This window comes from Oreochromis aureus, linkage group 6 (assembly GCF_013358895.1).
Source record: "Oreochromis aureus strain Israel breed Guangdong linkage group 6, ZZ_aureus, whole genome shotgun sequence".
NCBI classification, from domain to species: Eukaryota; Metazoa; Chordata; class Actinopteri; order Cichliformes; family Cichlidae; genus Oreochromis; species Oreochromis aureus.
Window position 1 is genome coordinate 41,864,134 of NC_052947.1, and position 12,719 is coordinate 41,876,852.

At 40.2% G+C, this 12,719-nt stretch overlaps 1 long non-coding RNA gene across 1 annotated transcript; it reads right to left on the reverse strand.

Annotated features, from left to right (window-relative positions):
- Positions 1-1,278: 1,278 nt before the first annotated feature.
- On the reverse strand, positions 1,279-8,120 carry LOC120440671. Its single transcript, XR_005613435.1, has 4 exons — positions 6,999-8,120; positions 3,006-3,152; positions 2,011-2,190; positions 1,279-1,919 (listed from the first exon to the last, which is right to left on the reverse strand). It is a non-coding gene; the product is annotated as an uncharacterized LOC120440671 (long non-coding RNA).
- Positions 8,121-12,719: the final 4,599 nt, after the last annotated feature.

The window sequence follows — 12,719 nt, forward strand, 5'->3', positions numbered from 1 at the left end:
GGAACCAAAAGTGGTTCTTTAGACTGATGCCATAGAAGAACCTTTTTTGGTGCGACAAAGAACCTTTTAAACAATGGTTCTTTGAAGAACCTTTAAAGGTTCCTCAAAGAACCATCAAGAAATGGTTCTTTGGTAGGGATGCACCGATCCCGATACTGGTATCGGGTATCGGGGCCGATACTGTAAAATGTGTGCGTACTCATACTCGTAAAAGTTAACCGATACCATGAACCGATACTAATGTAGCCCGGATGGGAATTTGGTAGTAGATACTCATAATTCCCATGGACTTGAACGCCACATAAGGTGTTCACAGTTCACAGAAGAGAACGGCATGGAGAGATGCACGAGGTTAGCTGAACCAAAGTGAGAGACTCGGCTAGTTTTACTGAGGTTAACTTGCACAAAAGAGTGTGTGACTAGAAAGCTAACCGTGTGAGAGCTTCGCAACAGAGTGTGGGTGAAGTGACTTTTTGTTTCAACGGTCGCACCACCGTGGAAAACTGTGCTTCCAGCCATGACCGCCGAGGCTAAAGGCTAGCTCGGACTGCTTGGCTGCGCCACGGAGGCAGCTGCTATGGACTGGCTAACGCGCTGTAGCAGAGACAGCATCGGGTCCGCAGGGAGTGGATTTAGTGTGGGACTGGTGAATGGCGACCTACCGAGCAACGGAACTGTAAGTCAGACTTTTGTGCTCTTACTGGGGAGAAGAGGATTTTTCTCCATCGTCCGGCGTGAGCAGCAAACAGGCCTGCAACAAGTGTGAATGTGAGTGTGTGTGGGGCCCATGTGTGAATATTGTATGTTTAGTGGATTTATATAACGTGTTTTGGAGTGTATATTAGTGAGTCACTTACCAAAAGGTGATAACACAAGTTGGGTTGTTTAATATAATTTGAAAGGGAATTATGTCATTTATACAGTGTATTTCATTTGGTTAAGGAATTGGAATATCAATATCATAAAAAAGGGATGTGTTGTACAGTATTTGTCTCTGCCCTTACGTTCAGTAAACGTTTCGTTTGTGTTAAAGAGTTGTGTGGGGTCGTTTCTTTACTACTGGTTAAGTTTAACTTGTGTGTGGTAGAAGTATCGGTTTTTGTACTCGGTATCGGCAAGTACTCAGATCCAAGTATCGGTATCGGATCGGTTTGAAAAAATTGGTATCGTTGCATCCCTATTCTTTGGGGAACCTTTAATGGTTTTTCAAAGAACCTTTTTAAAAATGGTTCTTTAAAGAACCATTATAAATCTTTCAAAATAAAATGTATCATAAATTAAATATGAGTAGGGTAAAATAAATACGAGCACAGCATAGACATATATTAATGGTTTATTGCCATTTCGTAATATACCAAAAGACAAAAAGGCATTTTAACCCTCAGCACAACATCACTACTAATACATGTCACATATTAGTTATTTAAACAGTAATAATTAAACATTTTTACTATACTATAAACAAATGTATATAAAAACTATATCTATAGATAACACAACAATTAATACATGTATTGTTTAATTAATAAAACATCAGAAAGTGATAAAAACACATTAGAAATAGCAATAGCTTCATAACAGACCAATAAATCAACACATTTTCATCAGCAGATGTTTGCATGACCAGTAAAAATATTTCAACAACAAGTTTTCGATTAAAATTATCAATGAACTTCAGCCTTACCTTATGCAAGGTAAGTTTCATGTTGGACTCCTGGTTCTTTGTTAGTCCAGTTTAGGATAATGTCTCTGACGTATGTATCATATCAAATATGTCATATGAAAACAACCCCACACCTGCAGTTGTTTCAGTTTTTCATAGGTGTTTCCTGTCAGCTGGTCAACCTCACTCAGGCGGGCATCCATATCAGCCAACCAAACGACAAGCTCCTCCCTTTGTGCTTCAAATCCCTCCCACTCTGAGACAAGGAGGTGAGAGAGAGAAAACAAGGGTCAATTATAAAGAAGAGAGAAAAGTGAAACCCTCCTGAGAAGGTCTGACTCGCATACCTGCAGTCGACCTGTGATGGACTCCTGTTTGGCGTTCACGTCATCCCAGCGGTGGCCGCACTCCCTCGCTATTGCCAGCAGCCGAGTCTGGGTGTCCTGGAAGAGCAGAGTTAATGTTCGATGCCTTCTGATCAGGCTCTCCAGCTGGATGAGTCGAGGTCCCACCTCTCACCGCTACCTCTGAACACACAAACACAAATTGCATGTGAAGCACGAGGTGCAGATTTTTTTGCTATTCTTTTCTAAATCCAGGCTTGATAACGTGGAGGTATTTGGAAAACCTTTTTGACCAGCGGATGATTGTTGTCTCGCAGAAAGTCAAATCAAATGTATGCGATACACAATTAATTCACAAGAACACATTATAAAGAAAGTCCCATTCTTACGTGATTTCAACTGAATTCTGCATCAAAACAGGAAAACAGAATTAAAACGAGAGTTTGCAGCAAATGTGAACACAAAGCCTCACTTTGTACAAGCCTGCTATTAAAGTTCTCCTCTATGCAGACGACTTTCCTGTTTTCAAGGCATAACTTGGATCTGCTGAACAAATCTTATAGATACACGCTAAATGAAACAGTAGTGTGCACGACTCCAGATTCTGATCCCTCGTCCTAATATGGTCCCAAAAGGCTCACAAAAAACAACAGCAAAAGCAATAAAGCAAATGTTGAGGCTTCAAAATACAAAGTCCATAAACCGATGGCTGACATGGGTTTTATCATAAGGGTGATAAATATACAACATGTGTTTTTAAGACTGAAAGTATAATACAGATTTTAGTCTGAGAGATTTGATGTTCATTTACCTGCAGGTGCACTATACGTGCCTGCTCCGTGGTTTTCCACAATGCTTTGCAAATAACTATTTAATACTAGAGATGGACCGATACCGATACGTAATATCGGATCGGTCCATCTCTATTTAATACAGGAAGTAGGTGAACTAAAACAAGTCATCTTTCTTTGTGAGAGGACAATATTAATGAAACAAACCTCAATGACATCATAGAGATCCCTAAAGATGCTCCTGCTGCTTTTCTTCCTCCTCATCCTAAGCTTCCTTCTCCTTGTCCTCGACTTCCATCCAATTGTAATTCAATCTAATTGTGTTTCTCCCTCCTCTTCCTCATTTTGTTGGAGCTGTGAACAGAATTAGTGAGTCTGAATTAATTTGTGCAAACAAGAAAAATCTACAGCTTTTCGGTCAGAGGTGCTCTTGTGATTTAAGCCGAGTAGATTTATGTGTTGATGCTACCTGCTTCATCTCTGCGACTGGCTGCTGAGTGATCTTTACACCCTGGCTGGATTACAAACTTTAACCACGTGCTGAACTTTGGCCCAGCGTTGATACCTCTTGTTAGTATAATGACCTCTTCTTGGCCCAATGTATGATGGTGGATAAATGAAACGTACAAAGAAAATTTGACTATATTACAAAAGGACATCCATCCTGGTAACATCAAATGACCAGAGCATAACTTGTCAACTAGTCTGAAAATAAGTTATACAGTAACAGTCACAGACACATCTTCTCATGTGTCACGTTTCTATTCATTCAAAACACTTATGCATTGCTGTGTTTTATACAGCTCTTACAGAATTCAAAGTACAGGCTGATGTGAGTATTTAATGTACGGCTCAGATCTACTGAATTTCTGAGTTTCTAGAGCAGACACAGAGCTCACGTCAGGCTTCAGGCGCCATTTTAGTGATTTTAACAATATTATAAATTTTTTTTTTTTTTTTTTTTTTTTTTTAACCTGTCCCGTTTGGTTCTTTTGCCATCAGAATTATTGTCTAAAGGCGAAGAAAGATGCCCAACGGATTTATTTTTACCAAATGGACCATCCCAGCCTTGCCGTAATGGTCCATTTGATTCAACTTTTATTGTTTATTTTATTTTCACTTGCTGAATACGGGACAGACTTGACTGGAGGAGAGAACGTGGAGAAAGAAAGAGGGAAAGAAAAAAACCTGAGAAGAGGGACGGGGAAAAAGGGCAAAAAACAAAAACCAACAGAATAAGCAGACAAAAAATACATATATCGATCACCTGGATCACCTGTTGAGAAAAGAAAAAAGAAAGCAAGCAGAAGAAAACGAGAGTAATAAACAAGATCACAATGATATATGGGAATATGACAGTAAATACTAAATATTAAACATTATTGTGCAGCACGTGAGATCGACAGCGCACAGTGTGCTTTGAGGTAGGAGCCAAAAGGGTGTAGTTGTGTGTGTGATCACCCGTGTGTACACCTGTGAGCATGAACGCGCTTGTTTTTAAAAGGTTCCTTCATGTAATGATCTGCTAGAGGGTGTGGGGGGCCACTGCCCCGACCTCCAGGGCATGAAGCAGGTATGGAGGAGATCAAGACTCCAGACATCCAGAGGCCCCCAGAACACAAGAGACCAAGGAAGACCAACAGAGGGGCAGCCGCGCCACTATCCCAGAAGAGCTGAGGAGAGTCCCAGATGAGGGGTCACTCAGCAGCCGCGGAGCAGAAGCCAGGGGGGGTTGCAGTGACGTGCCCGTGAGCTCCGCCGGCAGCCAGCTGTGCCTGAGTGGCCGAGCCCCGGGCCGAGAGGCCAAGGGCACCCCATCCCCAAAGTGGCCCGAGCGAGCCCCAGGCTCCAGGCCCCAATAAATATTATAAATATTATAAATATTATAAATTTTAATATGGTCTAGTGACATTACGTTATGTACACAGCACGCAATAGAACCACAAATTTTAGAAGCCAAAGGTTCAAATTAGTTGGGAGCACCTTCACTTAATTATAACAGTGGTTTTGTTAGGAAAACAGTTTCTGTATACTGGATCAGGGCCGTGCAGAGACGTTTATAGGGGCGGGTGCTCAAAGCTAAAAAAGGGCACATTGAACCAGGCTGAATAACAACAACACACATTCATCAAGAATCTAATATGGGATCGCATCATACTATATCACTGTTGTGAGGCAAAGCAAACGTAGCCTATGTTTTACCTGATGGGTACAATGTTGCTGTTGAGGGGTTTCTGCTGCTCCTGCTGCTGATAGTGCTGGAGGGCAGGGCTGTGTTGATCTGAGACTGTAGACATTAAAAAGTCCATAGGAGAGATGGTAGCTGATTAAACAAGTGTCATGAGATAATAACAAAATGCAAAGATTGGTGACAGCGCTTGGAACCATAAGGCAACAAAAAACTGAGAAATAAACTAGACCCTGCCTGTGAATCACTCTTTGCCTCTCTTCCTCCTTCCATACCCTCATTTCATCTATCACTCTCCACTTGCTGTCCATCTGAGAACAAGGCACAACTTGCTATTGCAATACACTATTGCAATACACACCAGTGTGTGAATGTGAGAGTGAATGAATAGTGGCATTGTAAAGCGCTTTGGGTGCCTTAAAAAGCGCTATATGAAATCCAATCCATTATTATTATTATTATTATTGTTACTATTATTTAATTATCCACACCTAACAACTCTTACACTTAATCTATAATAAAATGATGACAGAAAAATGTTATAGAAGCAAAACATTTCAGTTGTGCTTATTATTATTTTTATACTGGAATACCTCTCCAACAACTGGTACATGTGTTAATGTTACCTGTGCTCTTTGTAATCCAGCTGCTGAGGGATCCACTGCCTTTAGTAGCCTCACACAGCTCCTACTGTTTCCTCCTCATGTCCTTACCAGCCATGTCTGGACAATGTTATATTATGAGTAATAATTCAAAAATCCATATACATAAAACACACACATGCATGCACACACAGTGACATTTTAGACCTTCTTCAGAATACTGTATATACTGTGGGCACAAGTTTGCATCATGGTGCTGATCCAGAATCCTTCCCTTATTATTTATTACTAGAGCTACAATAATAAAGCAATGAGGGAAAAAGAGTAATACATATGAAATAATGTATTTATGATGATTCCATTTGTTTCACTATCCACTCTGTGCAGGCAGAAAGCTTATTACATTTTTAAACTGTAGAGATACAATAATTTTGCTGCTGTAAAATCAGCATTTTGTCTTATTTAAAATATAAATCTAATATAATCTGTTTCTTAATGTATGTTCTTTAAAATACAGCGTGTTTTTTAAAATATTATAATTATAATAATCCATAATTATGTGGACATGCATATTAGATCGTTTTAAGTGAAATATAAGCCCCACAGAAAGGCAGGAAAAGCCCTGTAACTTACTTTAAAATGAAATATGTTCCCTAAAACGGTGGACAGAGCTACAGACCCATGACAGCCTTACCCAGTGAGCCAGCAGCTATGACCAGCACTACTTGTGCAGTTAATAAAAGGACAGGTAAAGTTTGTCGCGCTGTTGCACAAACAGCACGCTCGTTTGTTTCAGTTCGTCAGTGTCCACAAGACAGCTTACCAGCGTGTACGTGATAAGCTAATACTCCTGTGTGCTTTAGACTACAGTGTGCGCTGTACACCTACTTACTGGTTTTGTCGCATCAGTCTGTGTCTCTGAGGTAATTTGTGTTTCTCCTACAGCTCCGGACTGCAAAAAATGCGCGTGCACTTTGTGAGCTCGTTCCCGGCTCGTAACCAGCGCGTTCTGCCGTCAAGGGCGATCATTGGTTAATGGTGATCATGTGACTGATGCAAGCCAGATCCTTTTATTTAGCAAAAATGTGATTAATAGTTAAATATTATTGTTGAGGGGCACAGACAGGACTCCACACGCACACACATTATTTAAAAAAATAATTAAAAATTAAAAAAAAAATTGCCTCAACAAAAGGGCACTTTGGGCACCCATCAGGAAAGGGGCGGGTGCTCAAGCCCCTTCCGCCCCCCCCTCTGCACGTGCCTGTACTGGATGCTAAATTGCGTTAATGTCAACGGCTAACGTATCTAACATAGCTAACCGTTACTGTTAGCACAGCATTAACAGCAAGCTACAATGACGAGTAACAAAAACAAAACAGTAAAAAGGTTTTAATGAAAACGTTTTACCTTTTCCAACAGTCCCAGAATCCAGAGCTTCAAAGACCAGCAGGTACTCAAGACTTTATCCGCTTCTGTCACTGTCCGTGAGAAAGTGTTTTTTCCCCTTAGAAAGGTCAAGGCCCGCAGCTCGCGGGATCTGTCTGCACATGCGCATCCCAACAACTGACCCCCCCTCCCCTCTCTTTCGGGAGGTTGCCATAGTTTGACGTGTTCTAACCTCTCTCTCTCTCTCTCTCTCTGTCATTTATTTGGCTCGAAACACATATTAACAAATTACTCAGTGATAAACAAGTACTGAGATCCTTTACCTAAGCAGTGTGCTTTGTCAAAACTAAGTAAGTGTGTCGGTAATGAACACATAAGTATGTTCATTACACTGAGATTCTGTTGTGCAATTGTTATTTACTTGTATTTTATAATTTGACTTTACATACTGCTGGGTGGTTTGTAAAGTTTACAATAACTAGTATTATCATTATGCTATATTTTCTAATATATATAATAATCTCAAAAGTAATACCTTGAAGCAGAAAATAGTAATACTTTATTAAAATTTAAAACTAAAGTACAGTATTTGAATGTGTGTATTGTGTCTACTGTTTGTTAACTCATCATATTCATAAACTTCTTAATAATAAATTCCATATTCTATTACCACATTATTTGTGATCAATGGGTTTGCGGGGTTAGGGGTGTTGGGGGTAGGGTCTTTAGGCTTTGGCCCCCACTCCTGCCACCAGTATATTTTTAAGCAAGTATTTCTAACTTTTATTTGAATATTCAGTTTCCTACCATCTGCTCTTAAAGGGTAACCCGCCCTCCCCCTTCACACACACATGCACACAAACAAAACACACAGTATAATTCACAGCCTCATTATAGTGAATAAATATTTATGCCATTTTACACCATCAAACTTAGATAGCTAAGGATGAAGAACCTTTTGTTCTTTAAAGAACTATTTGTAATACCTAAAGAACCATCTACAAAATAATAAGGTTCTTTGACGTATGATGGTTCTTTAAAGAACCATGAAGACATCTGAAGAACCATTTAAGAACCATCATTTTTCTGAGAGTAGGAAGCATCATTAGAAGACATAGCATACATTTTCACTGCTATGCAGATGACACGCAGCTCTGTCTGTCCATGAAGCCAGGTAACACACACCAATTAGTTAAACTGCAGGAATGTCTTAAAGACATAAAGACCTGGATGGCCGCTAACTTTCTGCTTCTTAATTCAGATCAAACTGAGGTTATTGTACTCGGCCCTGAAAATCTTAGAAATATGGTATCTAAGCAGATTCTTACTCTGGATGGCATTACCTTGGCCTCCAGTAACACTGTGAGGAACCTTGGAGTCATTTTTGACCAGGACATGTCCTTCAATGCACATATTAAACAAATATGTAAGACTGCTTTCTTCCATTTGCGCAACATCTCTAAAGTTAGAAATATCCTGTCTCAGAGTGATGCTGAAAAACTAGTTCATGCATTTATTACTTCCAGGCTGGACTACTGTAATTCTTTATTATCAGGATGTCCTAAAAACTCCCTGAAAAGCCTTCAGCTGATCCAAAATGCTGCAGCAAGAGTCCTGACAGGGACTAGAAAGAGAGAGCATATTTCTCCTGTTTTGGCTTCCCTTCATTGGCTTCCTGTTAAATCCAGAATTCAAAATCCTGCTCCTCACATACAAGGTCTTAAATAATCAGGCCCCATCTTATCTTAATGACCTTGTAGTACCATATCACCCTATTAGAGCACTTCGCTCTCACACTGCAGGCCTACTTGTTGTTCCTAGAGTATTTAAAAGTAGAATGGGAGGCAGAGCCTTCAGTTTTCAGGCCCCTCTTCTGTGGAACCAGCTTCCAGTTTGGATTCGGGAGACAGACACTATCTCTACTTTCAAGATTAGGCTTCAAACTTTCCTTTTTGGTAAAGCATATAGTTAGGGCTGGACCAGGTGACCCTGAATCCTCCCTTAGTTATGCTGCAATAGACGTAGGCTGCCGGGGATTCCCATGATGCATTGAGTTTTTCCTCTTCACTCACTATGTGTTAACAGACCTCTCTGCATCGAATCATACTTGTTATTAATCTCTGTCTCTCTTCCACAGCATGTCTTTATCCTGTCTTCCTTCTCTCACCCCAACCAATCACAGCAGATGGCCCCGCCCCTCCCTGAGCCTGGTTCTGCTGGAGGTTTCTTCCTGTTAAAAGGGAGTTTTTCCTTCCCACTGTCGCCAAAGTGCTTGCTCATAGGGGGTCATATGATTGTTGGGTTTTTCTCTGTATCTATTATTGTAGGATATACTGTACAATATAAAGCGCCTTGAGGTGACTGCTGTTGTGATTTGGCGCTATATAAATAAAATTGAATTGAATTGAATAATCAATTGTATATTGCATTTGTATTCTATTTTTATCCTATTTTATTTGATTGTATATAGTATTTTATTTTATTCTGTGTACAGTATCTTACTAATATCTTGTCTGTGAAGGTTCTCAGTCATCCAGGTCATCGTACTCAAAGGAGCTTGCAAAGAAAAGCGTCTGGACTTCTTTAAGTTAAGCAGATTGTGTCACGCTCTGGACTGGGAATCATTATTCGTGCATTTATTTCTTCACATTTGGTTTATTGTTAGTACTGGTACCTCTACAGGTTGTTCAGAATGCTGCTGCGAGGCTTTGGACCAAATCTTCTAAGTACTCTGACATCGCTGCTGATCCAGCTGATCCCCCACACTCTCTCACTTTGAGTTTGAGATTCGTGGACTCAGTGGTCTCTTTTAAGAAACAAATAAAAACTATTCTTTTAACACTTACATTCAGTTAATTAGGAAAAAAATTATGCTCTGTTATTTTGTTGAAGCACTTTATGATCCTTGTCTTGGTCCTATACAAATAAAATTTTACTTACTTCTTTCCACTTTGCAATAATACCTGTTAAAGTTGATCGTGGATTACCTGAAAGGGATTACATTTTCTGAACTGACTTGTGTCATCCTGTTACAGAAAAATGTTCGGATTTCGTGAGCTTGACCCATTATTTTACAGGTGTTTGTAAAGGCAGACTAGACAGACCTGTGGCAATGGGATGGAAATCACCTGAATTCAAAGATTAAGAGATGTAGTAATTGTGTCTGTACACATGTCCCAGCCTAATGTGGAAAATAAATTAATCTTAAGGAAAAAAACTACATGAAAAAGTAAGCCGTCATGTGACAAATGACCTGACTTCAACAATCTGACCTCTGACACTTTCACCTTGTTTTGATTTCATCAGTTTCACTTTCAGTTTCCAAATGTCAGAAATGGTCAGCTGCAAATCTGAGGCACGGTCATATTTCTAAAAGGTGAACATTGACTGCAGGCGTGTCCAAAGCCCAAACCGGGGTCTTATGATGGCTCAAGGTCACTCCCATCTTAAAATATATTATTTATGGTCCACCACACAAACAGAATTAATTAATGAAAGGGTAACTTTCCTTTTCACCTACCTACAGATATTTATGTTCAAATGTAGGGAATAAAAGCAAAAGTAGTCAGAAAAATACTCAATGTAAAAATACCTTAAAATTGTACTTACGTACTTCAGACCCAGCCACACACTCAGACAAAAACTGGTTCATCCCAAACGCAAACTTAACAATGTAGTGTAGCTGTGCAGCAAGGAATTCTCAGACCTCTACATTGGAGAGACCAAACAGCCACTTCACAAGCGCATGGCACAACATAGAAGAGCCACCTCCACGGGACAAGACTCAGCGGTACATCTGCATCTAAAGGTCAAAGGTCACTCTTTTGAGGATGCCAATGTTCACATTTTGGACAGAGAGGACAGATGGTTTGAAAGAGGAGTGAAAGAAGCATCTACGTCCACTGTGAGCGACCATCTTTGAACAGAGGGCGGGGCTTACGACACCAACTGTCTGCCATCTATAATCCAGTTTTGAGCTCCTTCCCACACACCTTAACGCCCACTCACACCCTGGGCCTTCTGACCTTCTGACCTGGGTTCTTGGCTGATTGTGACCCACACCTGTTGTCACACCTTGGCTCGTGTGATTAAGTAGAGGATCAACAGGGGGTCCACTCCTTTAAATCTGGGACTCTCCACCAGTTGTTCTTAGAACTCAAGAAGCTTCTTGGATGAAACGTCTTCAAGAAAGTTAAAGAAGTCCAGACACTTTTCTTTCCAAGCTCCTTAGACTGTACTTAAGTAAATGTCCCACCTCTGCATGAAACCCATAAAAAACAGTCAAGGTTTCCCAGTAGAGATGGAAATTTCAATATTTTTCACTGAGAACTGAAAGCTGGGTCAAGACCGAATCCCAGGGAACATTTGCAAACAAATTGCTGAGGTTGTTTGGTTCTGCTAATCTGGATGAGGAGACATTCCCTGTTATGAGTTTAAACAGCTTCAGGTCACGACATGACATTTCACCCATCTAAACCACCGCTCTGAAACCAGACCTGCACCGTGCACTAAAATGAGTTCTGCTGTAATTTAACTTACTCCAGTGTGAAGTTCTTAGGCTACGTTCACACTGCAGGTCTTAATGCTCAATTCCGATTTTTTGATCAAATCCGATATTTTGTCTGCTTGTTCACACTACAGCGACAGCAAACGCGCTCTAGTGTGAACGCTCAAAGCGGCCCGCATGCGCAAAAGAAGACTTCACATACAACACGCTCTGTTTAGACCCAGACCAAACAGTATTGTTTGACTGACGGCCCTTAATATAAAGACTTTGGACTTTACGTTTCCCAATTTTTGCTTTAAGTTATTTTGTTATTTACATAATAATGTAAACAACCTAATAATGATCCTTATTGCTGTTTTAGAGGAGCGGTGCTTCAAAGGATAGCTGCAGATTTCTGTCAGAATCTGCAGATTATACAGTACAAATAAAATGTTCACGTTGTCTTCCCAACAGTTTCACTCACATCTACACGGGATGGCCAGGAAGCGTTCGCGATGTCTTCTTGGGCGCTTCTCCAGCGCTGATAATTGGCGTCTGTCTTGTGTCAGTGACGTAAAAGACGGATTTAATGCGACTTGACCGTTCACACAGCAGTCGCTTTCTAAAACATCAGATATGTATCGGATTCAGTACCACATACGAAAGTGACCCAGATCGGATTTGAAAATATCGGATTTGTGCCGTTCACACTGTCACACCATGATCGGATATGGGTCGCATAGGGTCAGAAAAGTCGGATTTGATGCGCTTTCGCCTGCAGTGTGAATGTAGCCTTAGTTTGTCCTACTACATTTTTAAAGATGTTAACAATACTTGTTATGTAACTATAATCAAGTCTGAACCTGCAGAAAAAAACAGAAATACATGCAGTAAGAGGCGGAGCGAGAAAAATGAGATTCAGCTGAACAGTTTGAGCTGCAAGTCAAATCTGTGCTTCTGTCTAAAGAAAATCAACCTGAATTATTTGTTCCTTACTCCGGTGAGTACAGCTGATAACATTTGCTTTCAAGTAACAGAATTAACTGATTAAACTTAAAATACTTTTAAATCCATTTAACTCTGTCTGGCACTCAAAACATTTTTGATGCTGTGGAACAACCTTTCCCTTCATATGAGACAAGCGTCTTCAGTACAGGCCTTTAAGTCCAGATTGAAAACCTATTTTTATTCCTTGGCTTTTAACTCGGCGGGAAACTCACATCCCTCCTATTATTTTATACTATGTTTTGCTTTTC